Raw genomic sequence first — 22,593 nt, 5'->3', positions numbered from 1 at the left:
CACACAACAATGGCCAAAAACATGCCACAAGATCCACAGCCTGTATGTTGCTTGCCATGCAGAAAGAAAATAAATCAGGCATATGCTTGCTCTTGAGTCGCTTAAATATTAGAAAATAAAAAATAAAGACAAATTATTTCTGTAGTCTGACTGAAATTGGACTTTTAAAGTGCACATAAACACCCTGTTACAAACAACTTCCTTCTCTCTAGATAAATGCTGTTGTACTCTACTGAGCCAAAGCCTTCTAGCTGACAACTGAACCACCTCTGACCTTCAACCGGTAACCATGGCCACAGCTCACTATGGCTGTGTCTCATTTCAAAGGCTGCATCCTCCGGAGGTCGCATTTGTCGGCCGCATACGTCATCCGAGGCTATCTCTTTTCAGAAAAGCGAGTAGGACACTCCGAATGCAGCCTTCGAATGCGATCCTCTTTCATGGGAATTCGGAGGATGCATAAGGTGTATCCTTCGTGGGCACTCACAACACACAATACATAACATAATTTGTCTAAAAAAATTATGCCAATTTGCCCGTAAATATGATGTTCAAACGAAAGTAATGTTAATTCCCAAGCTGAAGTACCTCAGTAGACGGGTGCAGAGTATATAATATGTATTATTATAGTAATATATAATTAATATTAAGTATTATAGAAAAAAGTACACCTGTAAAATCTATTTTCTTTTCTCTCTACATCATTATAACTCTCCTAAAATTTACCTCACATATTCCCTTCCAAAGAGACTTTGTTCCCTTGTCACTCAAAGTGCTCGCACTTGTTAAAGAGTGGCGTGCTGTCATAGCAACCATGATAAGTTCTGTTTCCGTTTGTCCTACGAAGGCTGTCTCATTTAAACGAGGCTTGCTTAAAGGAAGACGCTCAGTATACTGCAGCCTTCAAAGGACATGTCCTAGCTAGCACGCAGCCTTCGAAACGAGACACAGCTAATGTCACAGGAGAGAATGGGGAATATTCATTTGTGCTCCATGTGCTAAATCTTTGCACTGACCTTGGAGACGTATTTTACATCCCAAATTTAGAGTTCAAGGCAGAGCAGTTCAAAACAGATTCAGCTTTTTGAAACAGATTCAAAATCGGTCTCTGATCTGCCCAACCCGAGCACTATAATGGCGAACTTTAAGTTTTACAAGAGTGTAAAACAATAGGAGGGATTATAACAGCTAGCTGGGCATCTCTTTATCTTGCCATCTGTACGTCACTGGTGGCCAAATTAATCTTCTGCTTATCTGCAGCACTGAGGCAAGAGAGACTCAATAAAAACAAGATAATATCTGGCCATTATGAGATGATCGTCATCTGCCAATATCAGTGTCCACTAGGCTAATTAACAGAAGTGTTACTTTCCCATTGTTACAATGAGCCTGTTTACATGCACACCAATACTCTGATTACGCTCTAAAATCAGCTTATTTTATCTCACAGTGTGCTGATTTTCAGTACACTTGTTTTTGTGATATTGCTTACATGTAATAATAATAGTACTTATTATTATATATAATATGGTAATAATAATAAAACAATTTATTATTAAATTATTGTTATTAGTAGTATTATTGCTATTACTTTGAATATATATTTTTTTCTATACAATAGTAATATCTTTCTGTTGTAATGTCTCACAGAGTCCCTTCTGTGTGTTAGTTTTAAATAAGGTCCTCATTCTAAATGAAGTTGAGATCTCAGAGCAGCACTGGAGAAGTTTGTGTGAGTGTTCACAGTCGCATTAAGTGCATCACGTGCGATCTGTGTGTGTGTGTGTGTGTGTGTGTGTGAAGTATGACACGGAGCACAGCAGCACCTATTGTTCATTCTGAAGTGTGACTGCATATTATTTAATTAAATGACATCCTTCCACTGTTTAATTATTACACTTGGTCAATACAAGTATTTAATTTGGTTAACTGTCAAATTGTCATTTATATCTTCTAAAAAAAAAGTCACATCCCTTAACATTTTGCTAATAGAGCCACACTGTAGTATCAGAATCAGAATAAGCTTTATTACCAATTGCTCTTACATACACAAGGATTTTTTTTTTTTTTTTTTTTTGGTGATAGAAGAAACAAGTGCACACAGAACATTACAGTGAGACACAGAATATAAGAGTTTAAACAGACATACAACTAATAGGGCACATAACAGAATGGTGTATGTGCAAGTGGTAATGTATTTGCAAGGTAGGGGGGATTTCTCCTGAAGTCCACTATCATCTCCACTGTTTTGAGCGTGTTCAGCTCAAGGTTGTTGTGACCGCACCATACAGCCAGCTGCCCGTCTGTATGCAGACTTGTCACCGTCGTGGATGAGGCAGATAACCGTGGTGTCATCTGCAAACTTCAGGAACTTGACAGTGGGATCTTTTGCAGTGCAGTCATTCATGTACAGGGAGAAGAGCAGTGGAGAGAGAACACATGCCTGAGGAACAACAGTGCTAATAATGGGGGTCCCGGATGTGAGTTTCCCCAGTCTTACTAGTTGCTGCCTTTCTGTCAGAATGCTGGTGATCCACTGACAGATTGGGGTGGGAACAGAGAGCTGGGTCAGTTTGGTTGAAGGCTGAACTGAAGTCCACAAATAGTATCCTTGCATAAGTCCCAGGTCTGTTGAGGTGTTGAAGGATATAATGCAGTCCCATATTGACAGCATCATCCACAGACCTGTTTGCTCAGTAAGCAAACTGAAGGGGGTCTAGTAGGGGCCCACTGATGTCCTTCAGGTAGGCCAAAACCAGTCTCTCAAATGACTTCATGACCACAGACGTAAGAGCGACAGGTCTGTAGTCATTAAGTCCTGTGATTTATTTTATTTATTTATTTTTTTTTTTTTTTTGGGGACCGTAATGATTGTGGAGCATTTGAAGCAGCAGGGAACTTCACACTGCTCCAGTGATCTATTGAAGATCTGTGTGAAGATGGGGGCCAGTTGGTCAGCGCAGATTTTCAGACAGGCATGTGAAACACTGTCTGGACCTGAAGCTTTCCTAGTCTTTTGTTTCCAAAATACCCAGCACACATCCTCCTCACAGATCATAAGTGCAGATTGAGTAGCAGGAGTGGGGAGGAGGGGGGTTCCAGGAGGTGTTGGTGTGTGTGAAGTGAAGGTCATAGCAGGGGAGGGGTGTGAGACTGGGCGTTTCAAACCTGCAGTAAAACACATTCAGTTCATCAGCCATTAGTTGACTCTCTACAGAGCGAGGGGGAGGTGTCTTGTACTTGGTGATGCTTTTTAGGCTTTTCCACATAGATGCACGATCCTTGGCTGGAAACTGAATTTTTCAGTTTTTTCAGAGTAGCTTCTTTTAGCCACTCTGATTTCTTTAAGTAAGTGTGTTCCTGGCCTGGTTGTACAATGTTTTATCCCCACTTCTGCAAGCATCCTCTTTGGCATGACAAAGCTGTCTTGAGTTTTCCTGTAAACCATGGTTTATCGTTATTGAATGATAAAAATGTCTTAGTAGGGATGCACATATCCTCACAGAAATTGATATAAGATGTCACAGTATCTTTGAGCTCGTCCAGGTCTGTGGCTGCAGCCTCAAAAACACTCCAATCAGTGCAGTCAAAGCAGGCTTGTAGTTCCAGCTCTGATTCATTGGTCCATCACTTTACAGTCCTTACTACAAGCTTAGCTGAATTTAGTTTCTGCTTTTAGGTCGGGAGAAGATGAACCAGACAGTGATCAGAGAGTCCAAAAGCTGCACGTGGGACAGAGCGATATACATCCTTTACAGTGGTGTAGCAGTGGTCCAATATATTTCTTTCTCTGGTGGGGCATGTGATGTGTTGTTTGTATTTTGGCTGTTCACAGGTGAGGTTTAATTTATTAAAAATCTCCCAGAGTAATGATAAGAGAGTCCGGGTGTTGTTGCTCCATGTCTGTGATGTGATCAGCCAGCTGTTGCAATGTTGCATTCACGCATGCTTGTGGCAGGATATAAACACTCACCAGAATAAACGAGGAAAACTCCCGCGGCAAGTAGAAAGGTTTACAGTCGATGAAGAGCACATCTAAATTAGGACAGCATATTTTCTTCAATGCTGTTACATCTGTACACCAACTTTTGTTGATGTAAAAGCATGCTTGACTGCCTCTTGTTTCCCCCGATAACTCTTCGCTTCCCTCACGTGTCTTTTGGATCACTTGTTGAGCACCGCTGCACCTCCATCTAAGATATCTAATAAAATATCCAAATAATCAAACACCAGCAAAAAATTATCAGGTATGCTCTGCCAAATATTCAGCAGTTCATCCCTGGTGAAACTGATTGGGAAAGAGTGACAAAAAACATGACAAACAAACAAAAGTAACAAAAACACTAGAGAGCTCCACACCGAAGCAGCCATCTGCGGCAGCATCTTTTTAGCATTCAGTAGTATGGTACCGAAATTGCAACAAGATGATATTGTACCGCTTAAAATTTTTTGGTGTCACGATATTTCATTAGTACCAGTATATCGCGCAACCCTACTACACAGAGAAATTGCATAATAAACGTCGCCATTTCTAATCGTTCAGTTTGCAGTTACACCAGTTTCATACACTAACCTGCAAACTCATCAACGACACTTTGTTCATTCTTGAAGTAGTACCAAAACCTTCATCCTGCGACGCATTAGCTCGTCCTGTGTCCTTTCCTACCCACTTCAGTAAATGGTATATCGCCATCTTGTGGTCTCCCAAAGCAATTATGCCAGACTGTTAAACAGAAGGCTAACTAAGTGAATTAGAAAGCATGAAAATTGGTCTTCTAATTAAAATGTCGGCTGATGTTAATATGTTGATGCCTCAAAAATATATTGATAAAATGTGCCGATTAATAATCAATATATTGATTTTTGATGACAATCATGATATAATACAATTATTATTTTATTTGCATTACAGTAATGAGAATACTGTTTGTTTTGATTTCTAGGTAAATTATGACCTGGACATAATTTTCATAAGGTTTCGTAAGATTCACCCAAATATAACAGCAATCCACAAAAATATTCAAAGTGCATAAACACCAAGTATTCGCTGGCATTCACTGATTAAGTGGCCAAAAGGTGATTCTATAAATCATCAACAGACAGGAATTACAAAACTGCATCTATAATTGTAATCATAATTAAATTTTACTTATCGGTTTGCTTTTCTTTGTCCAATGATCGATCATTGTGTTACACAGATCAATACTGGATACTGAAAGCCAACCTCTCTTGAATTTATTGATTTCCAATGTTGTTTATATTAGATTTTCCTGTATCCCCTTTACCTTGTTATGACAGAAAAATATATTACTATACACAGAAATGTCAAAACAGAGGAAATAAGAAAGAAAGAATGAAAGAAAGAACAAAAATGAAAGATCACCAAGGGGAAGATCTTAAAAACAATCTTTTCCCTGGCAACAGGAAAACTAAAAATAAGAAATCAATCAACAATGGAGGGTCTAAGTCACATTCAGCTGTGTTATCTGTGTAGGAGATGTCAAGCAGCTTTCAGCAGAACCTTTGTTTTCTCCCTGCAGGTTCCTGGCCAACAGAGACAAAAGCGTTTCATGTATAACCATGGACAAGAGCTTTAGGGTGAAGGAGTGCATTCTCATTGGCAACCAACAAACAGCAAACAATCCATGGCTCTCTTTTCAATCACTCCTTTGGAAACATGGGTGAGCTAAATGTTGAATTTAAACTCAGACTGAAAGGCCTTCAGGAAGCGGAATGACGTGGCAGTCTTAAAAGCTGACAGGAACCAAGTAAGCTGGTTTACTGAACCTACAATTTTGCTAATAGTTTTGTCTGGTGCCTTATCTTACAGCACAACATTGCAAATATAATGCTGTGTAGAGTAATTATGAATCAAAGGCTTGAAATGGAGATGAAATATTGAGCAATTATTTTACACGTTGATTAACTGAAGATTATCAAAGACCTAGACAGTGTGTGCAAATACAGAACTAGTTTGTAGTAGGGCTGGGTGATGTATTAATTAAATGTCTATTTCCAACATGTTTTTTTTTTCTTTCTTCCTTAATTGCAATGGTTGCAATTAATTGAATCATTGATTCATTAAACATTTTGTAGTGATTTACAAAAAATCTTTTTAAAAAAAATTTAATTAACTAACCAGGGATGTCCCAATACCATTCTTTTGAGAACGCGAGTACCAATACTTCATTTTTGGTATTAATCGATACCGAGTCCGGGACTCAAGGTGATTATTAAACCACAAAATGCTGCTATTTAATTAAATAAAAATGTAGTCTGTATGTGCCTCATGCTACAAAGTGTATTTGTGCTCAGTTCACTGTCATTTGCTGCAAACAGAGCACTCTGTGCTCATGATGGTGTTTTCCGTATATGAGCCAAGGAGGAGTTTTAAAAGGTGCCGCCGGCATCGGCACAACATTATCTCCACACATTCACTAGTGCTCCCATTTGAAGTGCACCATACATGCAAGCTATAGATTTATCTCATTAAATCTGAGCTTTTTTTGGTTTAATAATCTCACTAGGACATAACGTGATTTACGGAATGACATTCATAAGTCAGATGGTATCGGTTTTTGGTATCGGAGCATTTTCTTATCGGATCCGATTTTGATACCAGTACTGGTATCGGGACACCCCTATAACTAACTAAATTCATTGCCAGTTTTTTTTTTTGCTATTGACGCTATTAAAACATCTGTCTAAGCACTCTCATACTTTTAAGTCAAGAACTTAGAATAAAGAAGCATATCAAAATCGATACGATTATCACAATTTTGCTTAATTTTATATTGACAGAAAAATCATCTTAAATTGTATAAATAATAAAAAACTGTCTCAATAATAACTGAATCAAAAATTATATCAATTGAATAAATAGTGAATATTATTATCACCCAGAAGGGCTGCACAATTTTGACAGAAATGTTTCAATTGATACTGTATTTGTTTTTATTTTTGTTAAATAGATTTATATTAAAACACTTATTTTGTGTGGGGCAATCGCATGCCATATTCTTTGTGTAATCAACACATGTAAAACAAGATAAGACCTGTGTTTCTGAATTACTTTATTGATGTTTTATATGAAAAAAAAAACAAAAAACTAAATTATACACAGAGAAAATGTGATTTGTCCCAATGGTCAACCATTGCAAAAAAAGAAGAAAGAAAAAATTAATTGAGTACTAATTCAGCTTTAAATATTCAACTAGTAAAAACACTACTTGAATATTGCAATTTGATTTTCTTTGTGCCTTTGCCTGCCGTGGGCAACATTGAAACTGCTCCTCACGTAAATCTTGCTGTTAGTTTTCCCAAAAAGAAAATTATTTATTATTATTATTTAAAGTGATCGTGTTGCTTCCGAAGACTTGGAAAGTATGTTTCTATGTATGAGTGCAAATTTTTTATTTATTTATTTATTTTATTACGTTTTTGAATCTAGATCTTGTTGTTTAGGCATAATTTTTCATAAGAAAAACAAGTTCAAAATTTGAAGGTTGAACTTAAATTCTAAATTTCAAGCAATCGATTACTTGGTTTTTTTATGTGTTAGAGTACAAAATTACTAGGAATGCCCATCCCTAGTAAAGATCTAGTTAAAAATAATCAAGTCATATATTCCACAGCATTATTTTTCTATATTTATTTTTTATTTCACTGATTAGATTTATTGAATACTTGTCCACATTTTAATCTTGTATTTTACTTCTTGCATTAAACATTTTGAATGGCTACAATGATTGTTTGAAATGATAATTAATCTGAAAAAAAAAAAAAAAAAAAATGTTTTAAACCATTTCATAGCCAGAGAACAATTGAGATATATATTTATTGTAGTCCGAAAGCTAAAAAAGATATAAAGATATCATTTGTTCAGCTATATCCCCCAGCACTAGTTGTTAACCAAACCCTCTAAAGGGCAGCAGCAGATCAGAACATTGACTGCTGGAAAGTAAGACCATTTTTGTTCCAATCCCCCCCTCAAAAAAGGGAAGCTGGTCATTCAGAGCCTCTTTCAAGCAAGAGAAAGAAGGAGAAAGAGATGTCTCTTTACATGCTATGTGAAGACGGGCTGATGGCAGCAATGTAACAGAGGTTATTCTTATCTCCTCCAGATTAACTTCCAATTGTTTTGGGCAAACAAAGGCTGCATCTTAGGAAACCACCCCCTAAAGGTCCAGATGGTCACCGTCCAAGACCCCTGACCTAAAGGCTCCGCCAAGGGACACAACTGCACATGCCTCAAGCACAGAAAGGCCACCTAGCAAACTTGCGTCTTCACAGCCAATCAAACGAGGACTCTGGTCACAATTTTTATAAGCTCTAAGCTTGTGCTGATGGAGTGGCAGCTAAGCCAGTTGGTCTGGTGGTCTAATCACATTGGAGTGGTAAATTAGAAGCAGGAGGAACCCGATTAAATTACCACTATAGACGGATTGTGTAGAAAGTGTATAACTTAATACCTGACGATAACATCTTGATTAAAATCTGACCTCGGTTGAGTCTTGGTTCCTCTCTTGGTTCCTCTACTTACCTAAACATCTTAGTGAGATCTTCCTTGCCACTGTCACCTATGGCTTGCTCACTGGCATTATTCTTTGTAAAGCCACTTGGGAATGATTCATATTTATGAATGTAATTAGAATTGACCTCTACGTTGGTAACAACAGTAAGTTTGTAAGTAATCTGATAAAATAACAACTAATGATATCAATACAGAGTAACACAATACAGCTTTTAAGATTAACTTGGTACACTTTTACAGCACTTTTACTAGTATAACTAGTGCACTCCTGTAATTTAATGTGGCTTTTATATAGTTATATAAATAGTCTTAAGTGCAAAGCCTTAAAAGAGTCACTCTTGCTTGAAGTCAGTATGAAATCAAAATGTACCCTATTTGCTAATGTAATACACCTTTCTGGTATAATAGTGAATAAAAATGTTTTGTTTTTTTCATAATGATTCATCAAAAATGTAATAACTGCCTCTGAAACAACTTTCCTTTTTGGCCGACATCACCAAGCCCTCAAATTTTTCAACCTCTCACCTCCAATCACCAGCCACATACAGACTTTTAAAACCCGGTCTCATTACAAGTCGCAATAATTAGTACGAGATGGCGAAATTGTAGGAGATCAAAAATGTACAACAAAAAATGTACGACTTTTAATCCCATAGAGCAAAATAAACAAACCAACAAACTGTTATTGCAATTTTTTTAAGTTTTACCCCTAACCCAAACCTAAACCTAACCTTAACCTCCTGAGACCCGAGCGTGACTGCTGTGAGCATTTTCCATTTCTCTTTTTGATTTGTAAGTAGTAGAACCTAATAAACATGCAAAAAAAAAAAAAATAAATAAAAAAAAAAATATATATATATATATATTTCTAGAGCAAATATGTTTTCTAAAAATGTATGTCCACATTTGTGGACAGTGGCACTAAGTTGAGAAATGTAAATTAGATGAGAAAATGAGAAATGTAAGAAGTTATTAAAAGTCAGATTTTTTTAATCAAATTTTTTATTATGTTTCCAGGACTGTTGGTTATTCATGTTTTTGAGACATTACAGACTTACCAGCTGATTTTGTGTAAAGCTGCTTTGGAACAATGTGTATTGAGAAAAGCACAAATAAAAAACTATACAAATACAAATGATTTGATTTAATTTTTATGTTACAATGTTTTTTTTCTACTTTGGCAACAACATTTCAATGTTCTCACTTTGCACTGTCAAGCAAACAAGTGATAGCCAGTGATGAAGCATTTTACCAATCGGAAATTAGCGTAATTAATACTAATACAAGTATCGTCCAATCACTGCCAACTATGTTAAAATAAAATTATGTATTATAAATTCTGAATCTATGTACTGTTTACCATTGTCCCATGTCTGCCAAACATGTTGAGTGGTTCAAACATCATCTGCAGCTTGAAACTGAACTTTTGATAGGAAGTTTTGATTGAATGCACTTGGCTTCATAGGAGAGCTATAGGATGCTCCCTTGATCCCTATTTAGTGAATGACTTAACCTCCAGTGTGCTGTTTGTCTGCACTGGTCTCATATATGTTCGAAATGCACCTTGTTTTCATCCTAACTCAATATAAAGCCTCTAAAATACATTTTCTCAATGTGAAAATACACAGTAAATAAGATTTCTAACCTTGTGCTTTTGTACACATTAGTGTACATTGTGTTTACCAGCGAGGCATTTCACCAAAAATCGCTCAAATTTTAAAAATGGCATATCCGATGAAACTAGAGACTCTTTTGACTCAAATATGTTTTAATGTAAAGCCTTAGTTACCAGATGTAGTTTTCTTGGTGTTTCTCCTAAAGACAAACTCCGCTGTGGTCGGCGCCATGTTGTTTTGTCACATGACTGCATGCGTCGAAAAAAGTTAACCCTTTACTGACAGCACAGAGCCTCCTGAACTGAAATCACTCGGTTTAATTAAATTAAATAATGCGCTGCATATAGTGAAGCCAAAATACAACGTCCACGCAGAAGGATGCAGGGTCGCACAAGGATAAAGTCTTAGCCCTCAACCAAACCCTAAACCTAACAATAATTTTAATAGGGAAATAACTTTTGCGTACCACAGAAGAAAGAAAACATTTGAGTGTTTGGACAAGATGATTATTTTAATCTAGTACAAGTTATTACTAGCTGTCATGAGACTATGTTGGACCAGAGACTATTTAGCCCAAAACTGGCATTAAAAAGAACGATGTAGAAAAAGAACATGCTGGAATTTTCTTAACCTTGACACCAAATTCAACTTCATAATGGCAATGACAGACCAACAGCTGACAGTGCGGCCTTCTTTTCTGAGGTGAACATTCAGTTCCATTACCAAATGCCTTTTAGGAGTCCAGCGTTCTCATAGCTGGCTTTTGACTTAGGCTCCGAAGTGTCTGTGACCTCTAAGGCCACTAAGCAGAAATGTTCAGGGGGTGGGAGAAGGAATGAGGCTGTAAGGACACAGGAATGTGACCAAAACATTGCCTTAAAACCTCCAGGTCATGGGACCTTGAAGGACATCAGATGAACGTCCAGTTTAGATGGGAATGCATTCAAGATAGACGGATTTATGTGTCGTACCAGGAATGCAACCCAGAACTGACTGAAGATTCACCGAGGATCACTGATTGATTGTGATACTTTAAAGCTTTTTATTTAAAAGACATCACTGAATTCATGACCTTATCTACTAACAGCTTACTTCAGACAGCTTAAACAGCTGAAAGTTGACAACTCAGAGCTCTGGACTCCAGTCATGAGTCATGACTCAAAAGTGTATCCTTTCCTATCACACCCCTTAAAAACATGATACGTTTCCACCAAAATATGTTCATAATCATAAATGCATAAGGGATCTCATTCAAACAGTGCAAGAAGCTTTCAGAGCCTTTCTGCAGAAGCTTTCTCTTTTTTCCAATTGATGATGTACTGGCTAATACCAAGTTTACTGTGAAAATATGGTTACGGCAGTAACAACAGTGGTAGTAACTGTGGTATATAAACTTACCATGGTAATTGTTTGTTAGTGATGCCCCTGGACCTATTGAGAAATGGCTTCAGTGGAAAGATCATCAGTGCCAACAAAAAAACTTTGTATACTAACAATCTTTCATGTATAATGAACATCTTCTGTGCAGACAAATGAAGAGCAATACCCATAAATAAATCAGATATATGGCCATATATGAACATATAAAAATTATAGTTCATCTGTTTGAGCATATCCATATGTATTCACATTCCACTAGTATTTGGGAAAATATATGTTGTTAAATGAAAACGGCCATTTTTGTAGTATTTTGAAATATATGTTTAGTTTCTGTACTAGTAATATGTGACTTTCTTTTAGATAATTGAAAACCATCTATGAACATACATTTCATGTATGTGTTTTACATATAGTATATTGTCATATTACAGATTTCTATAGGGGTAATAATACTGTCAATATGACAGTATTCCCATAACAACAGTTATGTTTCTATATACAAAGAAATAACGTGAATTGAAATAACTTCAAGTTATAACCAATGATGAAGGTTAACGCTTTTTGCATTTATTTTAGACAATATTTATTTACAACTGTGTGTTTCAATTTGACGTATGCTCCCTAAACCAAATATTATCGCTTTGTAAACTCTATTAACGCTAGTCAATAGTGAGAACTGTCAACAGACGCAAGTTTAACTACAGTAAGGGCATTGGCTGAAAGTTTGGTTTAAATTCATCTTTATATTTCTATGAATCTTGTCAAATTTGCTGTTCTTTAAACCTTTGTAAACAAGTGTCTTCGGTTTTCAGTGACGCTGTTACAACTTAAAGCACGTAACGTGATCTCGCGATTCCATTGCTTAATTAGTAAACATATCGCGCAATTTTAATAAAATACACGTTAACACAAGTTCACAAATACGAGTCGAGCTATCAACACCAATGGGAGAAGACATCCGTTGACTAAACCGAATGTGTATGGCATCAATCCTGACTCAACCTTGAACCTAATGTGTAATGCACATGAAAATTAAACTTCATTACTTACCGAATTCAGTGACCAGATGAAGGGTTTCTTCCAGATGTGAGATCTCAGCTTTGTCTGCTCCCTCTCGCGTCCTCCTGACTATCAGCCGCTGTGAGACTCGACATGACGTCAAAAGAACTGACTGTATGTTCTGTCACGTACCGTTTCTGTGTATTTTAACATTCACATCCAGCTCCGTGAAACTCACATGGACTGTCCTAAAGGTTCAGTTTTTTTTTTTTTTTTTGTAAGAATATCAAACAACTGCAGAAATGACGACTACCGGACCAGCCACTGCTGGTAACTTTATAAACTTTTCACTTCCAACATCTACTTTTTTTTTTTCTCATTTTCTCATTGAAAACATTTCATTTGCTACTGTTGTTTTATAAAGTGTATTATGGCTATATTTCGGCATTTTATCAGCATAACACTTTACAATAAGGTTGTATTTATTAACATTAGTTAAAGGTGCACACAGTTTAACTCCTAAAGACATGAATTGTAATTTTCCAGTATATGTAGGAAATCATGACCACTCACATTAAAATGAAGACTCCAGTCATATCAGTAACCTTATAAAAGCTGTTTTATTCTACATGGATAGGGTCCGCACATGGGGGCTGCCATGTTAGAATCTCATGACCAGCTGAATAATACTCACTTAATCTCAGTAACCGACCTGCTATTTGACGCATTCACTCATTGATTAAAGTAATCATGGCCGACTGAATACTAAATTTCTACAATGGCATCTGAAAACTGAAAACTATTGATTTTATATGATGCTGCATCCAAGCCACTAGGTGTCAGTGTAAGTTCAAGATGACACAAAGACAAACGTTACTGAGTGCACCTTAAGTTAACTACATTGCCCTGATAGCACACATGCAACCAGTCCTGCTCGACCCACTCTGAACGGGACTTGAACTAGCATGGGAGGCGGGCGCTCTAACGAGGAGGCTAAAGGCTACAGCCTCTTGTGTCAGTCGCTACTGTGCCTCTTGAGGCCAGGGGAGCGAGGTTTACATACTGCATTGCTACCTACCAGCTGGCTCCCGTTACACTCACCCCCCTAAACCTCACTCCCATCCGGGTCACGGCACCACTGCCACCGGTTCTGCTCAACCGCTCCGAATGGAACTCGAACCGGCATCTCCAGCATGGGAGGCGGGCGCGCTAACGAGGAGGCTAAAGGCTACAGACTCTAGCATCAGTCGCTACTGCGCCTCTTGAGGCCAGGGGAGTGAGGTTTACATACTGCATAGCTACCTACCAGCTGGCTTCCGTTACGCTCACCCCCCTAAACCTCACTCCCATCCGGGTCACGGCACCACTGCCACCGGTCCTGCTCAACCCGCTCCGAATGGAACTCGAACCGGCATCTCCAGCATGGGAGGCGGTCGCGCTAACGAGGAGGCTAAAGGCTACAGACTCTAGCATCAGTCGCTACTGCGCCTCTTGAGGCCAGGGGAGTGCAGTGTACATACTGCATTTCTACCTACCAGCTGGCAGTGCTTTTACAGCATGTAATCTTGGTTAATGTTCATTTCAACACAGAGTAATACATTTTTTTAAATCAAAAGTTGTATATGTTAACATTAGGGAAATCACTCACATGAACTAACAATGAACAATTGTATTTTCATAAATTAACATTAACCTAGATTAATAAATGCTTTAATAAAATATTGTTCATCGTCAGGTCATGATTCCTTATGCATTTACTGATGTTTACAGATGCAACCTTATTGTAAAATGTTATCGATATCGGTAAACAAATTGTGATAAAATAATTGATAACTGATAAAAACAAATAGTGTTTTTTAATTAGTAAATGCATAAGCCATCAAAATCAGTATCACTCATACCAAATCAAATTAATAAAATAAAATAAAATAAAATCAACGCCTATACAAACTACTATCACAGCCTTTCAAGACAGTGAACACTTAAAATGACAGAATTATAACTTGGGGTGGATCAATTAAACAGGAGACTTGAGCCAAAGTGAATCTAATGTTAAAAATCGACTGGGATAGTCTGGGATAGAGCTCCCACTACTGGAGGGTTATCCACTCCAAGTTATTGGTCTCATCTTAATACAGAATAGGCAGGTTGGAGGTTTTTAGGTCTTCTTCATCCAGCAAAATACTAAATCATTCTTCACTACTTGTACCCTAATAATAATAATTTTACTAACCTTTCTGTGTTGGAGATTCCTAATTCTTTGAACTGGCATATTATTTTAGGGACAAAAAGAAGTTGAGCTAATTTCAGATGTAGCCTATAGAGAGATATTAAGTTGAATATAAAACTATTATTAAACAACAAGCGACCTAATAATTATTTTATCTAATACCTCATATCTTATTTATCATGGAGCTCAAAGCTGTTACATGAGCAGGGAGAATTATTAAGACTTTTCATATGTTCCCCATTAGTATATTTTGACATATCTCGCTAGGACACCAGAAGGGTTCCCCCACCTCCAAAACAACATGATCACACAGAAACTGAACTTTTTTTCTCCATTGTTTTTTTTATTTTATTTTAAAAGACAATTACATAAACACACTTACATTTATTCTTATCATATGATTACCCCACAATCTTCATTTGATTAAACAGATGAGAAGGTTTTTACTTTATGAATATCTAAAATGAAGGTCATGCTTTCAATTTGGAACTAGGAACAGCTAGGCAAACTTCTCAAACATTATAAACAACAACAAACAATAACTGCACTCTTTTTGCTACATTATAGGGACTAACCCCCTGAACAGGTTCCTTGTGAAATGCTCTCTGACAACAAATGCAGTGAGTTTGCATCTTTTTCATGAAGAAGATCAATGATATTAAAATGGCGGTCAGCTTGTCCTCATGTTGCGCTGCGATTAGACAGCACCCACCACAAAAATTTCAGAAATTAGTCACTATGTCTGATTTTGAGGAAATTGATGGCAGAACCGTGGAAGAAATAGTACAGCATCTTAAAACGTTGACCTGCTGTCTTGACACGCTCCCTATTTCATTTTTCAAAAAGGTGTTTAACTGTTTAGAAAAAGATCTTTTAGAAATAGTAAATGCGTCACTCCTTTCAGGCATGTTTCCGAAGTCCCTGAAAACTGCAGGTGTTAAGCCCCTCCTAAAAAAAAGAGCAATCTGGATAACTCTATATTAAACAACTACAGACCAACCTCAAATCTTCCTTTCATAGGCAAGATCATTGAAAAGGTTGTTTTCGATCAGCTGAACAAATTTTTAAACTCGAATGGCTACTTAAACAATTTCCAGTCTGGTTTCCGACCACATCACAGCATAGAGACTGCGCTTATAAAGATACTTAATGATATTCGGCTTAATACTGATTCAGGCAAAATATCACTGCTGGTATTACTAGATCTCAGTGCTGCCTTTGACACTGTTGACCACAATATTCTCCTAGACAGACTGGTAAACTGGGTTGGGCTCTCTGGGACAGTCCTCAGCTGGTTCAGGTCATATTTAGAAGGGAGGGGTTACTATGTGAACATAGGCTACTATGAATCTGAGTGGACATCCATGACGAGTGAAGTCTCACAAGGCTTAATTCTTGCACCACTCCTGTTCAACCTGTATATGCTCCCACTAGGCCAAATTATGAAAAAGAACCAAATTGCATACCATAGCTAAGCAGACGACACCCAGATTTACCTAGGCCTATCACCAAATTACTTATTGCCCTATACACTCTCTGTGCCAGTGCATTGATGAAATTAACATTTGGATGTGTCGAAACTTCCTTCTGTTAAACAACGACAAGACAGAGGTCATTGTATTTGGCAACAAAGGTGAAATTCTCAAGGTGAGCACATACCTTGACTCTAGTAGTCTAAAGACAAAAAAATCAAGTAAGGAATCTAGGTGTCATTTTAGAGTCAGACCTTAGTTTCAGTATTCACATCAAATCAATAACTAAATCAGCCTGCTATCTTCTAAAAAATATAGCCAGAATTAAATGTTTTTTATCATGCATTCATACAGGACTACTACAATGGACTCCTCACCAGCCTTCCCAAAAAGACCATTAGACACCTGCAGCTCATTCAAAATGCTGCTGCCAGGATTCTTACCTGAACCAAAAAACCTGAGCATACTACTCCAGTCCTCATGTCTTTACACTGGCTTCCAGTTACATTTAGAACATATTTTAAAGTACTATTACTCGTTTATAAATCACTAAATGGCCTACGACCTAAATATGTTGCAGATATGCTTTTTGAATATAAACCTAACGGACCTCTCAGATCATTAGAGCTGCAGGATACAGGGAGTTTAGACTCTTTATTATTGTGTCTGAGTGTGTATCTGGAGGGAGAACATTCCAATCTCCAAGACTGATTATTATATCCAAATAAACACTTAAACCCTCCCTTCCTGCTGATGTTCTTACATGACATTGAAATACCCAGACCAAACTCCCACTCAGTCTCCCAGTAACAGCGTCCACACACACTCTCTCTACACAACACCTGAGAATAATCATCAAATCTGTCTGGATGATCAGGATAATGCTGGACTGTTTTTGTGTAATTAGCCACTCTGTTCCCCTCAGACAGACGGAGGTTTTAATTCACTGCCTCTCTCAGCTCCTCAAACTTCTTCTCTCTCTCTCTCCTGGATTCTTTGCTGCAGTTTTCTCTGTCTCTCTCCCAAAAGACTCTGTAGAAAAACAAAGTATATCTGTAAAACCTAAGAAACATTAAATAACATTTTAATAACTTGCTAATACTCATCTAATTTTATGAAGATACGGGATTCTCCATTAGCACTTAGCATTAGCATTTAGCATAGCGGTGTCTGATTTCAGTTCATATTCTCGGTCCTCTCTGCTACAGCTGTTACAGTATCATAGATTTTATGTTCGTACACAGATAACAAATGCACATCTGGTCAATACGACAGTAGATTTTCAGCTGTTTATGATGTTTTGAGGAGATCTTCTCATGGAGTTGTCTAGTGGGATCCATCAGATTATGCCTCTTATCTTTGAAGAACTTCTCATGTTGTTCAAGATGATTTTGACAGGAAGAGTTCAGATATTCCAGACAGGAATTGACAGCTTTGTATTTTCTCCCAGTACAGACATTACACTCCACATCTCCAACAGTAACAGTGAGCAGGACGAGCAATTTGAAGTTTTGTCTTCTTCAGTTTCTCCACCACTTCAGCAACCATCACATTCTTATATAAAGCAGGTCTCGAAGTGAATGAGTGTCTGCACTGAGGGCAGCTGTAGACTCCCTTCTGATCATCCTGAGCCCAGCAGTCTGTAATACAGCTCATACAGTAACTGTGTTCATAGGGAATCGTCACTGGATCCTTCAGTAGATCCACACACTGGACAGCAAAACTGATCCTGAGAAAAACTGTCTACTTCCATTTCAATATATAAAATATACAAACTATGTACAAACAGAAACAGACACACATACTGTACAACAGCTGGACAACACTGAAGTTTTGGTCTCCTGGTTCTGCATTTGAGAGACCTGTGCAAAATGTGTGTCTGTATCTGTTATATTTAACTTATATAATTCAGATGTCCACCAGGTGTCAGTGTCACACTAGATGACACACAGACTTGACTAGAAAGACCACTGTAAACCTGTGAGTCAGTCTGCTACTGAACCAGTTACTCACCCCCATTCTGTTTGACATTTTTGAAGAATCATTTAGCAGAATGTCTACGTTGCTTTTTCCATACATTGAAAGCTCTGAATGGACTAAAAAGCACCACACTGTAAAATCTAATTAGTTAACCTTACTTAAAAAACAAAACAAAAAAACATGTAAACCGATTGCCTTAAAAAATAAGTAAATGTACTTATTTGGCTCAAGTAAAGTGAACTTGGAATAGTCCACTTTACTTGAGCCACATAAGTATATGTACTTGATTTTTTTAAGGCAATTGGTTTCCTCACTTATTTTTATTTTTTTCAAGTAAAGTCAACTTATTACATTTTACAGTGCATAAAAGTAGCCCACACAACTCATGCGCTATATTCCAAGTCTTCTGAAACCATATGAAATAAATTTGAATATTTTAATACACCGAACAACACTTTAAAATTTAAGTAGACATAAGGATAAAACATTTAGTGAAATGTCCTACCTCTGGAATTATATCCCAATTATTTCCATATACTTCTTTCATACGGAACAATAGATATCATTAAAAAAAAAAAAACTCGATATACTATTATACTGCTGAGTGATCTTTTCAATGAAGGGGTTTCTTGTTTGATTATGAGGAATTTCTTAAAATCATGATGTAGCGGTCACACCCAAAGAATTGTGATATTTAAAAGCATAACCAGACTTATCAAACACAAGTAGGCTGCGTTTGATTTGTTTCACATCCCAGAAGAAAAGAGCCAGAGCACGTTTACATGCACTTAAGAAAACAGTTTATTCCAGGGTTTTTGCAGTGCCGTCCTGAAACGTCATGTAAACGAGAACGCTGATTTCCTTACACCGTTTAAGGGATTAAGAGAAAGCAGTTTAACACATCCAGTTTTCTCCCGGAGAACACGGTTAGTATGCAGCATTCTAATGCTGGGTTCACACATCCTCCATGAGCGAGCCGTGAACGGCGCGTTTTCGTTTCTGCGCCCATATTAACAGATAACACCATTTACACTGCAAACATGAGTCACAAGGTGACATGTCCCAGACATGGCAGTGAGCGGATAGTTTCAGCATTGAGCCTATTTTTACCGCGCGGCTCACGCTGAGCTCAGTGGCTCTGGGTGCAGTACAAAAATAATCAGGAGATTATTGAAAAGACACAAAAGCAAATTAAAATTATTCAAACTGAACCTATTGTACACTACAATTTATATGTCTGCTTGTAAGTAACCTGAATAAAATAACATAATAAACGAAATAATTAATAAACTGCCGGACCTTTTGCCATTCTGTGTATATAGGTGTACAGTATAGACACAACATTAATCAGTCACAACCAAGTGTGCTGATAAAGATGAAGAGCACGTGACTGCCCACTGCAGCAATAACCTCAGTGTAATATGACCTTATTAAAGAAAAAAATTGACGTAGGACCCCAGAGATTTATTTTCTGTGCAGAGGCACTGCTGTTTCTCGCCAAAGAGATGCAGCCTATGTGAATGTCCAATGCGACCGCCCCGCTCTTGCCACGCTCACGGATGATGTGTGAACCCGGAGTAACAGGTTTTTGAGGAGTGTGCATGTGCGTGAACAGACCGGATAACAAACATCATAGGATGGAGCCTAACAACAAATCAAGTCAACAAAGTGGAAAGAATTTCTTGGACAGGATTCCCACGTGTCCTGGAAAACCTGGAATTTTGCAATGCAATTTTCCAGTCATGGAAAATTTATGGAAAATTAGAAAAATACCTAAATGTCCTGGAAAATATTTAAGTATAATAAAACCGTATGACTGTGTGGTACGCTAACAAGGAGGCTAAAGGCTACAGCGCTTAGCGTCAGTCATTAGTGCGCATCTTGAGGCCAGGGGAGTGAGGTTTACACACTGCACAGTTACCTACCAACTGATTACCGTTATACTCACCCCCCTAAACCTCACTCCCATCCGGGTCACGGCACCACTGTAACCAGTCCTGCTCGACCCACTCAGAGCAGCATTCAAACCAGGGTCTCCGGCATGGGAGGCAGGTGTGCTTACGAAGAGGCTAAATGCCAGTGTGTGACAGAGAAAATTGTTTTTGTTTCACATGTGAGAGATGAAACTGATGTGCTTCACTTGACAGCGCGGGAAGGATCACGGAAGATCCATCGAGAACAGATAGGCTACTAATATCTGAATGGATGAACGTGCTCCAGGTACAAGATCATCACAAGTTTAATACTGACTGCAGTCTCACAATCTCAGTCAATTAATCTCTGAAATCCTCTTCCCTAGCAGTGCAGAATTATAATAGCAAAATAATTTTTTGTCACAAAATAACAGAATACTTAAAGTAAATGAATACAGATGCAACAGCACGACGTTACGAAAATAATGGGACTTTACAGCTCTCAAAAGATTAAACTCAGTGAAACAAACTGCACAGAGTGCCTTAAGTGTTGTATAATGCGATAAAACCCTCTTAAAGAGACAGTAACCATTTTGCCTTTGTCCTGAACATTTACATTCCAAGTAAAAGAAAAGTACAAATGTGTTATTTTTAGTCTTTTATTTCACTCGTATCATTGTAAAATGGCACGTTTTTGAATGGCATGTAAAAACAATCACTCAACCTTAATTCTTTCACTGGATCTGTTGCTATTTTAATTATCTAAAATACAAAGCACTGACCATTTAAAGTGTGAGCCTGTACATCTTGAAAGAGTTATAAACATTTACAGTTCTATAGTGTTATTATGTTCCTAGATAGTCTTTAAAATAAATTTAGTTTACCCAAAAATGAAATTTCTCTCATAATTTACTCACCCTCATGCCATCCCAGATGTGTATGACTTTCTGTCTTCTGCTGAACACAAATTAAGCAGTTCTGTTGGTCCTTTCAGTGCAAGTGAATGGTGATCAGAACTCAGAAGGTACAAAAATCACACAAATGCAGCATAAAAGTAATCCATACAACTCCAGTGGTTTAATCTGTGTCTTCAGAAGCGATATGATAGGTGTGGGTGAGAAACAGATCAATATTTAAGTTTATATTTTACTATAAATTCTCCTCCCTGCCCAGTAGGGGGCGATATTCTTATGTAAATCACCAAAAACAGAAGAAGAACTCTTATGAAGAGAGAAGAGTGCTTATGAAAGTGAAAGTGGAGTTTTATAGTAAAAAATGACTTAATTATTGATCTGTTTCTCACCGCTTCTCATTCACTTGCATTAAATGGACCAACAGTTCTTCTAAACATCTTCATTCATGTTCTGCAAAAGAAAGTCATACACATCTGGGATGGCATGAAGGTGAGGAAATGATCAAATATCCCTTTAATATTCACTTATTTTTACAACACATACAATGATGTCTTGACAAAGATTGTAACCATTGCCTTGACCTGTGTGCTGGAGTTCTAAATATGTTTAAGACATGTTGATTCCTTTAGCTTGCAAATGGCCAGCAAATATGCATTCCCCCCTCTCTGCTTGTTACACCAAGTTCTGTGCAAGTTCAGGAAGACAGTAAAACCGTGTTGCAGGTTGTGCCAGAGTAGCCCAACTGCCCTTGGTTCCCAGAGCTGGTAGAGCTCTTGGATGCTCCCCCTTAGGAAATTACCTAGAGGAGGGTTCTGCTCTTGCAGGCTCAAGGCACGAGCTGGTATCCCCAGCTGGAGATGTGGAAACTTCATGTTTGGCACCTGAACGGGGCTCATCTGACACACATCGATGTAGCCAGTGCTCAACACCATACAGGCTGATCCACAGTCGCTTTTGTCTTGCTCGCTCAGGGCAAAAAGATATTTAAGGCATGATTTACAGTCACATGATTAATTTAAAACACAATGAGGACTTTAAGACCATTGGTGCCTCCAGGATTTTTTTTTATGGTGTGGCCAGATTGGAACAGTAAAAAATGTGTGTGTGTATATATGTATGTATATATATATATATATATATATATATATATATATATAAAATTGTGTGCGTGATTTAATTAGGCCTGATTAAACAAGTTCAGACAGGACAGTGGTATTCAATTAACATTGGAAGAGGTCCAATTTCTATATTTTCTACCCATTAAAGTTCAAAGTCGTAACTTAGTCAACTTAGCAGTTAATGTTTATATTTCAACAATTGTTTTTTCAATAATTGATGTGTGTAATAGGCCTACATTTCACATACAAAGAACAGTTATAGTGTTTTACAAAATCCCAGTGAGCAAGTCAAAGGTGAACAGTCTGTGACAAGGACCCAGCAAACACAGACATTCCCCTTTTGTTGCCGTTCATTTTTGGGAACCACACTGAAAAACTATTTTTGGGGGGGATTTACTTAATTTAATTATGGACATCGTTTACACATAAATTGTTTGG

At 37.6% G+C, this 22,593-nt stretch overlaps 1 protein-coding gene and 1 pseudogene across 2 annotated transcripts in view; both read right to left on the bottom strand.

The window, feature by feature from the left end:
* Positions 1 to 12,700, bottom strand: part of greb1l (GREB1 like retinoic acid receptor coactivator) — a 71,868-nt gene extending 59,168 nt beyond the window's left edge. The window contains exon 1 of one of the 2 annotated variants that reach the window (XM_051700830.1): positions 12,580 to 12,700. The gene's annotated coding sequence lies outside the window, so the exon portion shown is untranslated. Of the gene's footprint in view, positions 1 to 11,547; positions 11,585 to 12,579 lie in introns of those variants that run through there. The other variant, XM_051700833.1, reaches the window with a different exon arrangement.
* Positions 12,701 to 15,168: 2,468 nt separating this feature from the next.
* On the bottom strand, positions 15,169 to 17,983 carry LOC127442195 (E3 ubiquitin/ISG15 ligase TRIM25-like; annotated as a pseudogene).
* Between the last annotated feature and the right edge of the window lie 4,610 nt (positions 17,984 to 22,593).

Source organism: Myxocyprinus asiaticus, chromosome 6 (genome assembly GCF_019703515.2).
Source record: "Myxocyprinus asiaticus isolate MX2 ecotype Aquarium Trade chromosome 6, UBuf_Myxa_2, whole genome shotgun sequence".
Lineage (NCBI taxonomy): Eukaryota > Metazoa > Chordata > Actinopteri > Cypriniformes > Catostomidae > Myxocyprinus > Myxocyprinus asiaticus.
Note: the sequence above shows the minus strand (reverse complement) of the source record. Positions and strands in the feature narration are given on the sequence as shown.